Here is a 16378-nt window from a genome sequence, read left to right as displayed (position 1 = left end):
TCCAATGTCATTTGAAGTGAGATCAGAGTAATTTCGCTTGCATCAAAGCAATATTTATCACATGTAGCATAATTATCCCTCAGCAAGCTGGTAAATGGGAATCAGAGGAAAAACAGTGCTGGTAATTTCCTCATTGAAAAATGACACCTTAACTCGAGCTATTGGGAATGACAAATAAACTCAGCCTTTGGTAGTGCCTTCCAAAAAAATGGGTGGATTTGTCTTATTAATAACATCAAGACACATCTGTTTTCACAGTTTGGTCTAAATTCTCAGAACAGTAAGACCTTGCTGGTTGAGTGTCACCCCAATGAAATCAGAAGTTTACAATAAGATAACGATTCCGATTATATTCAATCAGTTACTTTCTGAGGACTGATCGTACGATGTCAGTGCCACTGAGATCAACATTTTCTCTGTCCAACAGCATCTCATCGCATTGGCTCAAGTCTGCAACATTCCCCAATTCTGCTTTATTCTTCAGCTCATTTGCCATGTTCGCCAGATATATGAGGCCCACAAGATGGAGTAACTTAGAGATGCCTATGAGCCTCTGGAACCTGCCACCCCACCCATGCCCTGCGCTCTGAGTCCATCCCGTCTCCTTTTCACATTTCTCACATTTGGGGACTTAGATAATGCACATCTGAATCTCTCCTTCTCACATTTCATCTGAGTCCATCCCTTCTCCCAAGCGCACCTCCTGCCGTGTATTCATCATCCCTCCTAAATTTCCACGCTCTAATGCTGAATGTTCTGTACTCAGCATAAGAGTTAATTCTATCTGTCAGAAAGAGGGATGATGACTGGGGACTATCATTGTACTCCCCATGCAGTCTCCACAGCCACTGCCCCCATTCCGCCCGATCTCCCAGCCAATATCATGTTCATTTGAACCTGACTCATTAATTCATAAGTCTTAATGAATAAGTTCATTGTAATTATCAGTTTTAGTTTTGGACTGAGGCCAAAATGCAGAAATAAAATACGGTTTACAGCAAATAAAACTGCATTTAGAAGTCTGTAAATTTATATAAATACATTCCTGAAGCATATTCCCTATGGAAGTTCCAAAGTTGCCTTATTAGAGCAGTGAGAGGAACATTTAGAGAAGTCCACACTTCCTGTCTATGTTCAGGGTGACTATTCTCACTGACAATCTGTTCGCTAGCGTTTGATCCCGTAGAGGAGAGAACAGCACAGTAACAACATCCTGATTGTGATTCTATTGGAGGGGTGGAAGGATTTTTGGAGAGATGGTGACAGCATAGTAAACGGACAACAGAGCAGAACAATGTAGCCTACGAAAAGAAAATATTCTTGTTCTACCTCACAACTGACTTCACGAGAGCAATTGGTGATGGGAGATGTGAACAATAACCAGCGATGTCAACATGTAGTCCAGTCCAGATACATTGTGAAATGAATGTTCTGTACTGACAGCTGGGACTGTATTCTCTGACTGTGATTGATGTCAGTCTCCATGCAATGCAACTGCGTCATTGGAGGCTTTCTCTCTTCTATAGTAAGAGTTTTCATTCAATGCGCTATCCAACTGTAGTAACAGATGCATCAGCTCCAACAGTAACAGAGATCAACAGCTGCATAGATCTGAATCTGAGAATAGCGGACTGGAACATTACAACAATGGAGAGGTGGTTTTCCTTGAGTATTTTCAAGATTTCCCCCTCTTGGGGATTTCTACCATATCGGATATCAGCAGTGCTGATGATTATTCTGGGCGGGGTGGAGGGTGTGCTACTAAGCTATTCTCGCTTTTGTTGGTGTTCTCTACCTCTGTCCATTCATTAATCCCATAAACAAATTTGAATTCCGTTGCAATTTCTGTTATCTATATTTGTCAAAGGAAGAAACTATTGTCTTCAGTTTCAATTGCAGTCTCCATTCATTCCCCATGAATTGCAGACCACTCCCTCACAAACATCTGCAAACAATACTGTGCACAACCTCGAGGTCCCTTTTTGCCCTGAAATGATTTATGTCTCCTGTTCTCCCTGTCACCAAACCTGTCCACTCACAGCTCATAACATCCCCAATCTCCATCTCTGTGTCAGTATTGTTGCTGAACAAACCATTGGCTGCACGTTGGTAAAATTCAGACTTAAGGTTTGAAGCTCTCTTCTGACCACTTTTCCAATTACAAATGTTTCAATCACAAAATTGCTCTTCTTTCGGACGTTACTACATGATTAGGGCAATGTATTAATGTAGGAATGTCGCTGGATCTAATTCAGAACCAAAGCCTATTAAACGAAAAATATTGTTTCAAGTGATTTGTTTCAAGTCCAATACAGCTGATGACAGAACTTAAATAAAAATGATAAGAATTGGAATAAAAATGAATTTCAGGAAAACCAAACATAAAAGCAACTTTTTGTCTGAAAACCTTCATCTTTCACTGATCACCTTCGGTAAAGAAATCTCATGTTATTACCCGGTCTGGGTTAATTGTGACTTGAGACCCATGACAATGTGCTTAACTTTATATTGGCTTGTGGAATAGCCTCATAATCAGAGCAATTAGTGATGGTTACCGAATGCTGCCCTTCCCACGAATGCCAACTTCACACGACTTAACAAAATTGAAGGTGAAATCAAATAAAGGACACAGCTGAAAATCTGAAATTATAGAAAGAAATGCAAAGAAATGAACAGAAAGTGCTGGGAAACTTTCCTGAAATGAAAGCAGCTGGAAAGGGGTGTGATTAATACCGTTAACAGAGAAGTCTGCTTTGAACGGAAGGAGGAATCAATAGAGAAAGAGAGATATAAAAGAAAAAGAGCAAACAAAGAAAATGATGATCAGCTGGGCTGGAAATAAAGTGTAAGATTCACCTCATTTATTTTTCGCCTTTCCCATTTTCCTGAATATCATGCCATTGTAAATACAGGTATCCCCCGCTTTTCAAAGTTCGCTTTTCACCCCTTCCCTTTCCGAATGACTTACATTATGACATTGTTTCAATAACCAAAAGAAACCCCAACAGGATTTTCACTTTTACGAAGAGAGCCGAAATTTTTCCCACATAAATCAGTGCTACTGCACTTTACGCCATATCTGCTTGTGAACGGTTTTGTAGGAACAATCTGCTTTCAAATAGTGAGTGAAAACTGTATATATCTAAGATCATGTTTAAAGCAATTTGATTCCCTCTGTCTGTCCTTCCTAAGTGTGGTCATCTTCTTATATTCATTAATTCGATATGGGTATCTCGGACTGGGGCAGCATTAGTTCGTTTTTCCAGTTGCCCTTGAGAAGACCTTGAGCCACTGCAGTCCACGTGTTTGATCTGATTTGGTTTTGTTTATATTAGTCAAATGTACAATGGAAAGGTTTGTTTTTTATTGTAGTGCAGGCACATGACCCTAAACAAGAAAACAGAGATCACAGGGTCCTTGGTCAGAGTGAGGCATACATGGTTACAGCTTCACAGGAGTTGGGCAAAGTGAGATTGACATTAGGAAGGTTAATATTATTTGAAAAGTGAGAGATGTCACTTTGTCAGTCTAATAATGGTCGGGAAGGAAGTGCTCCTGAGCATGCTGGTCCATGTTTTCAAGCCTCTGTGTCTCCTCCCTGTTGGAAGAAGCTGTAGGAGATCATTACAGGTTTGGGAGAGATCTTTGATGTTGCCAGCCTTTCTGCGACAATGACATGTATGAATGGATAGAAGGTTGTCTTCCGTGATGGTCTGGGCTATGCACACAACCGTCTGTAATTTCGTATGGTCCTAGGCAGAGCTGTTACCATGACAGGTCATTATGCACCCGAACAGTTGCCAGTATGCATAGCACTGAGAGATGGGCGCTTTCAAAATAGTTAGATGATACAATTGGCTGTTAAGTGGATACCCAGGTTCTGGTTGCTGTTTTGACAACAATTGAAATGTAACTAATAATTTTAAATTATGTCCTCTATACCAAAACCTTGTTGAGCGTATTGTATTGCCAACATCGAACCAATGAGCCATCACCTGCTTCAAACGAATAGAGAAGCAATCACCATCACAACGAAGGAGAAAGAGACAGGATCAAAGGGAAGGAGGGAGAGAACACAGCGAGGGAAACAGATGGACAGTCAGTCAAAGAGAGAACGAAACAAAACAAGGAAACAAACAGTCACATGTGCAGGGAGAAGGGAAAATAATAGGCTCAGGGAAAGAAACAGAAGACAGGGAAAAGGAAAACACAGGGAAACAGACAGTGTGAGAGACAATGGTCACAGGGAGCTGGGATAGGGTCAAGGGGAGCTGGGGGGAAATAGGAGGAGGTGGGGGTGTGGACCAGAGAGACCTGGGCGTGAGCACTGGAGGGAACTGGGGTTAGGGAAGTGAGGATTTATTTTGTCCTGTGACAAGATGTCCAGGAAGAACATGATAAGAATGGATGTACTGAACGATGGCTGTAAAACATGTCTGAGAGGCATATCGGTTACGCTGCACAGGGCGTTCGCTAGTCGAGATCAATATGAACAAAATCAGCATTATCTGAGATTAGAGAATCCATTCATCAGTTTAATAACAGCTAGGAAGAAGCTGTTCCTTAACTTACTGCTCTGTGCGTTCAAGCTTCTGTATCTTTTAGCCTGATGGAAGAGGTTGTGGGAGATCTTTAAAGGTATATGATGGGTCTTTGGTAATGTTAGAACAAAGAATATTCCAGTACAGGAACAGGCCATTCGGCGGTCTAAGCTGGCGCTGATCAAAATCCTCCATCTCAACCTGTCTCCTATTTTCTAAACGTCTGTATCCCTATGCTCCCTGCCCATTCATGTATATTTCCCGAAACATGTTAAATTGAGCACCACTGGTCACAGTTCTCCATTTTCAGAAACTCCCTTCCCCGACTACGCTCTCTCCCCTGTTGCCAAGCCAGTTCTTTATCCATGTAGCTAGCACACCCTGGACACCATGTGACTTCACTTTCCCCATAACCCGACCGTGGGAATCTTTATCAAACGTCTTCCTGAAGTCCATGTACATGACATCTACAGCCCCTCCCTCATCAATTAACTTTGTCACTTCCTCAAATAATTCTATTAAATTGGTAAGACCTGACCTTCCCTGCTCTAAATCATGTTGCCTCTCACTGATAAGACCATTTTCATCCAAAGGAGAATAGATCCTATCCCTCAGTATCTTCTCTCACAGCTTCCCTACCCCAGACGTCAGGCTCACCGGTCTATAATTAACTGGATTATTCATGCTACCCTTCTTAAACAAAGGGATTAGAAATTTTCCAGTCTTCCGAGACCTCAGTGGTGTTCAAGGATGTTACAAATATATCTGTTAAGGCCCTAGCTATTTCCTCTCTCCCTTCCTTCAGTAATCTTGAATAGATGTTGGCAGCCTTTCTGTGGCAACGAGCCGTGTAAATGGAATCAAAGGTTGCGAGATTGGAGTCCCTCATAGTCTGGGCTGTGAACACAATATTCTGTAGTTTCTGATGGCCCTGGGCAGAGCGATGCAATACCAGGCCATTGCACACCCAGACAGTACGTTCACAATAGTGCATCTGGAGAAGTAGTACCTGCTAAATATCCTGAGCCACCTGAGGGAGGAGAGAGGTTTATGAACCATCTTGACTGTCACACCTATGTGAGAAGTCCAGGGTAGTTTGCCAGTTATCATCACTCCGAGGGACTTGACGCTCTGCACTGTCTCGACCGTTGATGTAGATAGGGGCTTGTTCCCCTCCTTTCGTTCTAAAGTCAATGATCAGTTCTTTACTTTTGGCGAATTTGAGAGGGAGGTTATTCACATTCCACCATGCCACCAAACCCACTGTCTCCTTTCTGTGTTCAGACTCATCGTTGTTTGATATCCCTCCTGCTTTGGTGATGTCATCAGCAAACTTACAGTTGGCATTGTTTGGAATTTGGCAACAAAGCCACGTGTGTACAGGGAGTACAGTAGGGGGCTGAGGAGACAGCCATGTGTGTACAGCGAGTACAGTTGGGGGCAGAGGGACACAGCCGTGTGTGTACAGGGAGTACAGTAGGGGGCTGAGGACACAGCCGTGTGTGTACTGGAGTATAATAGGGGGCTGAGGACACAGCCGTGTGTGTACAGGGAGTACAGTAGGGGCCTGAGGACACAGCCGTGTGTGTACAGTGAGTACAGTCGGGGGCTGAGGACACAGCCGTGTGTGTACAGGGAGTACAGTAGGGGGCTGAGGGACACAGCCGTGTGTGTAGAAGGAGTACAGTAGGGGGCTGTGGGACACAGCCGTGTGTGTACAGGGAGTACAGTAGGGGGCTGAGGGACACAGTCGTGTGTGTACAGGGAGTACAGTAGGGGGCTGAGGGACACAGTCGTGTGTGTACAGGGAGTACAGTAGGGGGCTGAGGACACAGCTGTGTGTGTACAGGGAGTACAGTAGGGGGCTGAGGGACACAGCCGTGTGTGTAGAAGGAGTACAGTAGGGGGCTGTGGGACACAGCCGTGTGTGTACAGGGAGTACAGTAGGGGGCTGATGTGGGCCATAACCAGCCTTTCAAATCACTCCATGTTTATTGAGGTTACAGCCACTGGGCGGTAATCATTAAGTCATTAAAGCATGCGCTTTCTCACTTACAAGGTTGATGTTATGATTTGGAGATGCTGGTGTTGGACTGGGGTGTACAAAGTTAAAAATCACACAACACCGGGTTATAGTCCAACAGGTTTAATTGGAAGCACAATGATGAATGTTGTTGTTGGTCTTCTTGAAGCAGGTTGGGACTTCAGCTTGTGGGAGGAAAAGGCTGAAATTGTATGTGTATACATCTGCCACTTGGTCTTCCCAGGATCTGAATGCTCAGCCAGGATCACTATCCCGGCCCGGCGCTTTCCTTGATTTGACCCGCAGGAAGACTGATCATGCCTGCAGCGATTATAGCGGGCACGGGCACATACGAGGCTGTCGGGGCAAGTTTCAGCATGGCAGTCACACATTTATTCATCATAGACATCCCCGCGCCGTCCTCCCTCCATCGTCATCAATACATAGTGACATGGTTGGTGTGAGCACCACTCAGTTAGTGTTGAGACGGAGTGACATCAATAGACTGGGATTGTGCGCCATAATGACGTAAACTCACAACAAAAGGGGGTACGGTGTGCTTCTGCTGAGAGCCAGTGGTGCAGGGAGTGAAGACTCTCGAGGTTTAATTCAAGTCAAGCCACTGTTTCAACCTGAATGGAGTCAAGCACCTTGACTGTTGTGCCTTGTAGATGATGGACGGTCCTTAGGGAGCCACGAAATGTATTATATATGAACAAACTGAACGAAGGAAATGAGGGCAGTTTTGCTAGGTTTGCAGATGATATTGAGGAAGTGGGGAAGCTGCAGAAAGGCTTGAACAGTTTAGGACTGTGGGAAAACACGTGGCTGATGGAACACAATATGGGAACGTGTGAGAATATGTACTTTGGTAGGCGGACTAGAGGAGACACTGTCATCCAATAAGATTCATTAAATCTGAAGCACAAAAGGATCTTGAAGCAACCCGTCCTCTCTTATGGTTAACGTGCATGTTCAGTTGGCAGTTAGGAAAGCAAAAGCAATGTTTGCATTCATTTCAAGAGAGCAAGAATGCAAGACCGGAGACATACTACTGAGAATGAAATGGGCTATGGACAGACGGCATTTGGCCAATTGTGAGCTGTTTTGGACACTATCTCTGGAGAAAGATCTGCTGGTGTTGGAGGTGATCCATCCTGGGGATGATGGCTTGTCATATGAGCGGCAGTGTGTGCACTCGATCGAATTTAGAAGAATTGTGGGGGGTCTGATTGAAACTAATGGATTACTGTAAAGATTGATACAGTCAGTACGTGGAAGATATTTCCACTTTTCAGAGAGACAATGACAAAATTGTACAGTATCAGAGTGAAAGAATGGGCTGAATGGCCTAAATCTATTGCTATATCTCGTCCCGTTTAGGTCATAGGGTTTATTATTCAGTGTAGACTTGTAGGTCTATGACCTACTCTTGTAACCCTTGTATTTGTATGTTGATTTGACTTCACGTTCTGGTCAATGGTAACCCATGTGATATGGACGGTGGGAGGATTCAGTGTCAGCCAGGACTCCATTAATATTTTGAGCTGCCATCAGTGGGTCTCATCGGGCGGGAGTACATTCTCTCTCCGATGATTGTCCTTTTCTGTCTGGTACTTTCGAAGGATTGATCCTGTTATGCCAGTATTGTTGATTTAAACAAAATAGGTGCAATTTATCACAGCACTCAGTAACAATATGTCATCGAATACTGAACACCCTTCCAATAACAGAAAAGTCTAAAATGTTCACTATTAGAAACACTGCTTTCCTGTTAGTGTTCAAATCAGATAACCTGTCCCATCGAGATGGTCAACTTCGAACAATTTTTAAAACAAGTTTTTATTGGATGTGGGCATCGCTGGATGTGCCCAGCATTTCTTGCCCGTCCGCAGTTGCCCTTGAGAAGGTGGTGTTGTACTGCCTTCTCAAACTGCTGCAATCTACCTGTTGTGCGGTGACCCTCTGGTGATTAAAGAGGGAATTCCAATGTTTTCACGCAGCAACAATGAAGGAACGGCAATACATTTCCAAATTTGGATGTTGACTGGTTTGGAGGGGAAATTGAAGGTGGTGGTGTTCTGAAAAGTCCACTGACCTTGTCATTCCAAATGGAAGTGTTCGTGAGATTGGAAGGAGCTGTCTGAGGATCTTTGGGGAATTCCTCCATTGTGTCTTGTAGATATGCACACTGCTGCTCCTGGGTGACTATGGTGAAGGGAGTGAATGCTTGTGGATGTGGTGCAAATCAAATGGACTGTTTTGTCCTGGATTGTGTCAAGCCTCTTTCGTGTTGTTGGGACTGCACTCATTCAGGTAAGTGAGGGTGTTCCATCTCATTCCTGACTTCTGCTTTGTAGATGATGGACAGGTTTTGGGTAGTCAGGAGGTGAGTTTCTCCTGCAGTATTCCTCGCCTCAGATCTGCTGTTATATTCATTTGGCGAGTCCAGTTGAGTTTCTGGTCAATGATACGCCCCCAGGATATTGATAGTGGGGGAGTTTAGTGATGATAATGCTGCTGAATACAAAATGGTTATTTTGTTTCTTATTGATGACAGTCATTGTCTGAATTTATGTGGCACAAATGAAACTTGCCTCTTGCCAGCCCAAGCCTGGATATTGCCCAGATATTGTTGCTTTTGGCATGGACTGGTTCAGTACCTGAGCATTTGCGAGTGGTGCTGAACATTGCGCAGTCATCATCGAATATCCCCACTTCTGACCTTATGATGGAAGGAAAGTCATTGTTGAAGCAGCTGAAGATGTTTGGACCTAGAACATTATCCGAATGGACTACTGTAGAGATGTTCTGGACCTGAGATGACTGATCTCCAACAACAATGGCAATCTTCCTATCTGTCAGGTATGACTCCAATAATGGAGTGTTGGCCCACGATACCGTTTTTGCTCGGGATCCTTGATGTCACATTTGACAGAATGCAGCCTTGATGACAAGGGCTAGAATTAATTTTCTTTTTCTATGTTTGAACTAAGGCTGTGAGGAGTTCAGGAGGTGAGTGACACTGGCAAAACCCAAACTGGGCGTCACGGAGCAGGTTATGTTTGAGCAGGTGTTGCTTGATCCCACTGTTGATGACACCTTCCATCATTTTACTGATGATGGAGAGTAGACTGATAAGGCGGTATTTGGACAGATCGAATTTGTCCTGCGTTTTATGTACAGAAGATACGTGAGCAGTTTTTTTCCCTATTGTTGGTTTGTAAACATACTGGAACAGCTTGGCGAGGGGAGCAGTATGTTCTGGAGTACAAATCTGCCGGACTATTGCCGGCATGCTATCTGGCCCTTTGCAGTGTCCAGTGCCTTCAACCGTTTCTTGATATCCGTTAATCGAACGTGCTGAAGACTGCTCTCAGTAATGATGAGGACCACGGGGGGGGGGGGGGGGGGGGGTGGTTAAAGACCGAAATGGATCATTCACTCAAAACTTCTGACTGAAGATTGCAACGATATCTTCAGCCTTATATTTTGCACTGATGTGCTGGGCTCTTCCAACATTGAGGTTGGGGATATTTGTGGAGATTCCGACTCCGATGAGTTGTTTAATCATCCGCCACCATTCACGATCGGATTAGCAGGAATGAGGACCTGAATTCTGATGATTGGTTCTGTGATCGCTAAGCTCTGTCTGTCCCTTGCTGTTTATGCTATCTGGCACGCAAGATTTCTGTTTGAAAGCCTCAGCAGATGAACATTTTATCTTTATATATTCCTGGTTCTGCTCCTGGCATGCCCTCCTGCATTCTCCATTGATCCAGGGTTAATCCTCTGGTTTGATGGTAATGATTGAATGGGGAACATGCTGGGCCGTGATGTTACAGATTGTGCTGGAGTATAGTTCTGCTGCTTTTGATGGTCCACAGTGTCTGATGGACGCTCAGTCTTGAGTTGCTAGATCTGCTAAAAGTCTGTGCCATTTATCATGGTGATAGTGCCTCACAACACAACAGAGTTTATGGTGACAATAGACTTCGTCTCCACAAGGACAGTGTGGTGGTCACTTTTACCGATATGTCATGGACATATACATCTGCAGTTGGTAGATTGGTAAGGATGAGGTCAGGTATGCTTTTTTACCCTCTCATTCATTCCGTCACCACCTTCTGCAGACCCAATCTAGTCGTAACGTCCTTAGGAGCCGACCAGCATGATCAATAGTGCAGCTGCCAAACCACTCTTGATAGTCGACTTTGAAATCCCCGAGCCAGAATACACTTTGTGCCTTGCCACAGTCAATGCTTTCTCCAAGTGTTGTTTAACATGGAGGAGGACTGATTCAGCTGAGGAACGATGTTACGTGGTAATCAGTAAAAGACTCCTTTGTCCATGTTAATTTGTGTTTTGTTTTCTGTAAGCTATGATTCCGTGAGTATGGCTATGTCAGGCTGTTGCTTAACTAGTCTGCAAGGCAGTTGTTCCAATGTTGGCACTAGACCTCAGATGTTCGTAAGGAAGACGTTGCAGGTTCTAAAGTGATGTTTCTAATGTTGACTCTTCTGGAGCCCATTTCAATACCAGATGGCACATCCGGTTTCATTTCTTTGAAATTTTGTAGCGATTGTTATAACTGAATGACTGATTAGACCATTTCAGGGGGCGATTGAGAGTCAATGACATCACTTTGGGTCTGGAGTTGCATGTCAGCCAGACCAGGAGAGGATGGAAGATTCCTTCATTTCAGGATATTCGTGAACCAGATGGATTTTTCTGACAATCGGCAATGATTTCATTCTCATCGGTAGATTCTTAATTATAGGGATATTTTTACATTATTGAATTGAATTTCCACCATCTGCAGTGGCAAGATTCAACCTGTATCCACAGAACAGGAGCTGACTTTTCTGGATTGATAATTTATTGGTAATACCGTGAGACCTACTTGGAACCACATGTTGTACTCAGCTGCCATTTCTTGTGTTTCACTGTTTTTCATTTATTGCTTATGTTATTCTGGAATCTCATCCTTCATTAAATCCTGATTGAAATACACCGTCATGAACGCCTTCTCGACTGCTCGAATTTTATTCAGTCTGTTTTGTTTGAACAGACATTTCAAGGCAGCAGTACACCAGAGAAGAGCAGGAAAAGAGAATGGGTGATTGTGTCCTGTACCTGTCACCGGACCAGCATGTCTGTCCAGGAAGTATTTAGTGTGGGTCAGAGAACCTCAATTATTATAGCATGGATCGAGGCGATTCAGCCCATCGTGGAGTCACAAGCTCTCCAACTGCACAAATGGAGATAGAGAGAGTGTGTGAAGAGAGATTGTGTGAGAGAGAAATAAACAGAGAGAAAGCAAGTGAAGGGAGATAAACTGAGAGAGGATAGAAAGTGAAGCAATTGACTGAGTGCGAGAGGAAGACGTGTTAGTTGAGGGTGAAATTCGATAGATCCGAAGACTGCATTACGGTAGATAAATATGGACACACAGAAGTTAGAATCTTTATTTAAAAATTCCTCTGGACGGCAAGCCCTTTGCCTGGGCACCATACACTGTGAGCACTGTGCTGATTCTGGCTGTCATACCAAATTATTTATTTCCAACAATATCACAGAGCTGGGTTACTGACAGCTAATCAGAACGCATTAGGCAATAGACTGTGCCAAGATCAGCAGGAAATGATAACCACCACCCCGCATCCACGGCCACCCCACCGTCCACACCGATACTGTATGAGAGTCTAGGCCAGAGAATCTCAGTGAGGGGATTCACTGACAGAGGTGAAACCACGATCTTAGCTTTGGGTCAAATAATGATTGATAAAGTTGGCATACCAATTTCCAAGTTATGTAATTCACATTTCAATTTATATAGCTCAATATCAGGAGTGTATTTTAACAACCTTATCTCTTTGTACTTTGCATATATTGGTGGGTGCAGAAAATCATTTTGTTCCTGTATTTTATATTGCATAAACACATTTCATTAATATTGTCCCTGCTAATTCCTCATTGTAGATGTATTCTTGAATCTGTTCTTCATATGAGTTACAAAGAGTAACATTCCAATTCTGGTAATTGGAGAACACCACTGTCCCCCCACCCAGTCTAATCAGACATGTCCCCCAGTTCTCTCCGTCTTCATTTCTTTCCCCAATATCATAATCACAATGTAATTGAAGTCCATTCAATGACACTTTATGACAGTTCATTAACATCGATAACGTCAACAGCATGACGCACACCTGCCCTCTATGATCCTGGATTAACAAACTGAACTGTGTTGGCCATGTGCAATTCTCTGTTAACGTATCTGTGCTGTTTGTTTGTTGTAACCCACATTTTTTTTTTTGGCACATTTTGCTATCAGATCATGGATGGTAGTAGTTTTCTCAATGTTTCACAGATATTGCAATGACTGATCAGTAGTTACAGGATTCATTTCTGTATTAATGAACAGTGAAGCATGTTTATGTTCCGTTAAATTTCTGGCATTACTTCCATATCCAAGGCTGACTGAATGATTACACACAATCAATCTGCCAACTTCAACATTCCTTCCTTCAGTCACACTCGTATATCACACCCAGAATGCATAAATGTTCAACGTTATTTTGAATTTTAATAAAGTAGCTTTGAATTCAAAGGGGTTAACTGGAGCTATTTGTTCAGCGATTGTAATTATGTTAGTCTCCATGGATCGTATGCGCCCCTAGAGAGTTTCTCTCTTCTATCAATAAGGGAATGCTTTCAGTGTTTTATCCCATAACGAGCGGGAGCATGTTCAACAGCAATAAGAGGGATTACAGCTTCAGAGAGAAGGGCACGAGAGATGGAAATCTGGGACCATTAGACTGGAATGTTCCAGCAATGGATCAGAATCTGGGAACATTAGACTGGAATGTTCCAACACTGGATCAGAATCTGGGAACATTAGACTGCAATGTTCCAGTTATGGATAGGAGTTTATCCTATGGTCTTTACTGGCTTTCCCGGCCTTCGATATCATTGGCATCGCGGATTGAAAGTGTACTGATGGTTATTCAAGCTGGTTACTATCCTCTCCTTGCTATGGTTGGTGTTCCTGGTAAGTGACTCTGTCTGTTTAGTGAAATGGTCTGAACTGAATAGATGCTCATGATATGCAGATTTTGTAAAGGTGCAAGCCGACGTTTTCAGCTCCAATCAAATTTTCATTCCTTAGAAATCATAACTAGCAAAACTATTATTTACAAATTAATCACCAATATGCGAGGGTCAAACACACTGTTCTCAACCTCTTTGATTCATTTTCTACTGCAAAGTGTACATCTCCATATCCTCCCCACATACCAATCCTGTCCAGTACCGCCATTAAGACGTCCCAGTCTCCTCCTCAGCCTCAGTTCAAATCCTGAATAAACCATCGTTTCTTCCTTTGTTAATTCCAGATACATCTGTTTCAAGTCCCTTCTAACCAAGCGTCCATTACAAAATAATTTTACTTGACATGTTTAACTTGTACTCTGCACAAAATCTGAAAGATGGGCAGACAGAGTATGGTGGGTCGAGTCATTGGATCGTATTCTAGAACCACCGACTAATAATCGGTTGATATCGGCTTGCCTTATGTACATTAGAGAAGGCAGTGGATCATCTTTCTCTGGTCAAGTCTCTTTTTAACTGAAAACCCACGGCAATTTGTTTTTACTATTTATTGTCCTGTGGAACACCTGAAACAGCCACTCAGTTCAAGATCGGCATAACATGCTGGCCTGACCAGAGCTGCACACATCCCGTGTGGGCAGAACAAAAGGAAAGGTTCTCCTCTGCCTGAATCCCATGTTCTTCCGGCTCAGTTCCATTCAGGTAGGTAGACATTCACTGTTTTAGATGCATTCTTTGTGATTGAGTCTCTTCCAAGACTGATTGTCCATCTCCATGGGCACCTCTGGTGCTGGCTTTATTGATGCTGACCTAAAGATGTAAGGATGTTTTTTAATTCTAAAACAGTGGCAGTGTATTTTAAATGAACTTTTTCCTGTGTCACACGAAAGAAATGGAGCCAGCTAAGTGAGGGAAAGGAATTATTATGATCAAACCTGAGAGTGTTGTTGAGGCAGTAGTTGTTGTATTGTGGACAGATTTTCTTTCCTTTGTATGGAGTGATCTCCTTACCACAGAGAGAGTGAAGAGGATTTCCAACATATTAATCCCTTGGATGATGGCACCATGAGGAGTGAGTGAAGGTTGATCTGTTGCACTGAGAGAGAATAAGAGGTGATTGCATTGAACCCTGAGAGGGATGGACAATTAGTCCTTATATTCTAAACAGACAATGAGAAAGTGATAAATTCCATGACTGCTATTTCACTCAATATGCATGATTCGGGATAGTTTAAGTGCCTGGGAGGACGTTACCCCACCCACCCCAACCCCTACTCCCCATTCAGAGAGACGGAGAGGTCCAAGTTTTGAATAAACTCTCCCCACATTAATACAGTGCAGTTGGTGTGTGATCCTGCACTGAATGTCAAATTATCCACCACCCTGACAGCAGCCACAATACCTTCATTCTAAAACAGCGAACTATTCCCACCAGCTACTGACCTTCATGAAGAACATGAATCTATCTTCTCAGAGATACATGGTACTTCCTTAAGGTTCAGACCAGAAGACTATAAGACATTGGCGCATAAATTAGGACAGTTAGCCCATTGGGTCTGCTCCGTCATTCAATCATCGCTGATAGGTTTCTTAAACCCATTCTCCGACCTTCTCCCCATAACCCTTCATCTCCTGGATAATCAAAAACTATCTATCTCCGTCTCAAATATACTCAATGACCTTCCCCCACAGCCTTCTGTGGCAATAAATTTCAAAGATTCACCATTCTATGGTTAAATAACTTTCTCCTTATTACTGTTCTAAAAAAGTGTTCCTTTTCATCTAAGGCTGTGCCCTCAGATTCTCATCCAATGGAAATATCTTATCCACATCCACTCTCTCCAGGTCATTCAGTATCCTGTCTATTACAATTACATTCCCTCTTATCCTTTCAAACTTTATCAAGTATAGACCCAGAGTCCTCAAACATTCCTCATGCAATAAGCTTTTCATTCCTATGACCATTCTCGTGAAAATCTTCTGAACACGCTCTGGGACCAGTACATCCTTCCTGAGGTATGGAGCTCAAAAATGAACACAATACTCCAAATGTAACCTGACCAGAACCGTATACAGTCAGTTCTTATATTCAATTCTTCTCGTCGTATATGCTCCCAATCATAATTGTAATTGCCCTCCTAATTACTGCCTCGACCTGCAAGTTGGCCTTGAGAGAACCCTGCACGAGAACTCCCAAGTTCCTTTGCACTTCAGATTTCTGAATTTTCTCGCCATTTAGAAAATAGAACATGCCTCTATTCTTCGTGACAAAGTGCATGACCTCACACTTTCCAACGTTGGAATGCATCTGACGATCTCTTCACCTGTCCAAATCCTTGTTCAGCCTCTCCGCTTCGTCAATACGACCTGTTCATCTGCCTTTATTTGTATCATCTGCAAACCTAGCCAGAGTGCCCTCAATTCCCTCATCTATGTTGTTAATGTAACAAGTAAAATGTTACGATTCCAACACTGAGCATTCTGGATCACCACTTGTCACCGGCTGCCATCCTGAGAAGTACTCTTTCATCCCCACTCTCTGCTTTCTGCCAGCCAAACAAGCTTCTATCCATGCCACTACCTTGCCTCTAACACCATGGACCCATATCATACTCAGTAATCTCCTGTGTGACACTTTCTCAAAGTACTTCTTGAATTCCAGGTGGATTACGTCCATTGTCTGTGCTTGGTCGAGCCTGTTCAT

Source organism: Chiloscyllium punctatum, chromosome 18 (assembly GCF_047496795.1).
Source record: "Chiloscyllium punctatum isolate Juve2018m chromosome 18, sChiPun1.3, whole genome shotgun sequence".
Lineage (NCBI taxonomy): Eukaryota > Metazoa > Chordata > Chondrichthyes > Orectolobiformes > Hemiscylliidae > Chiloscyllium > Chiloscyllium punctatum.
Note: the sequence above shows the minus strand (reverse complement) of the source record.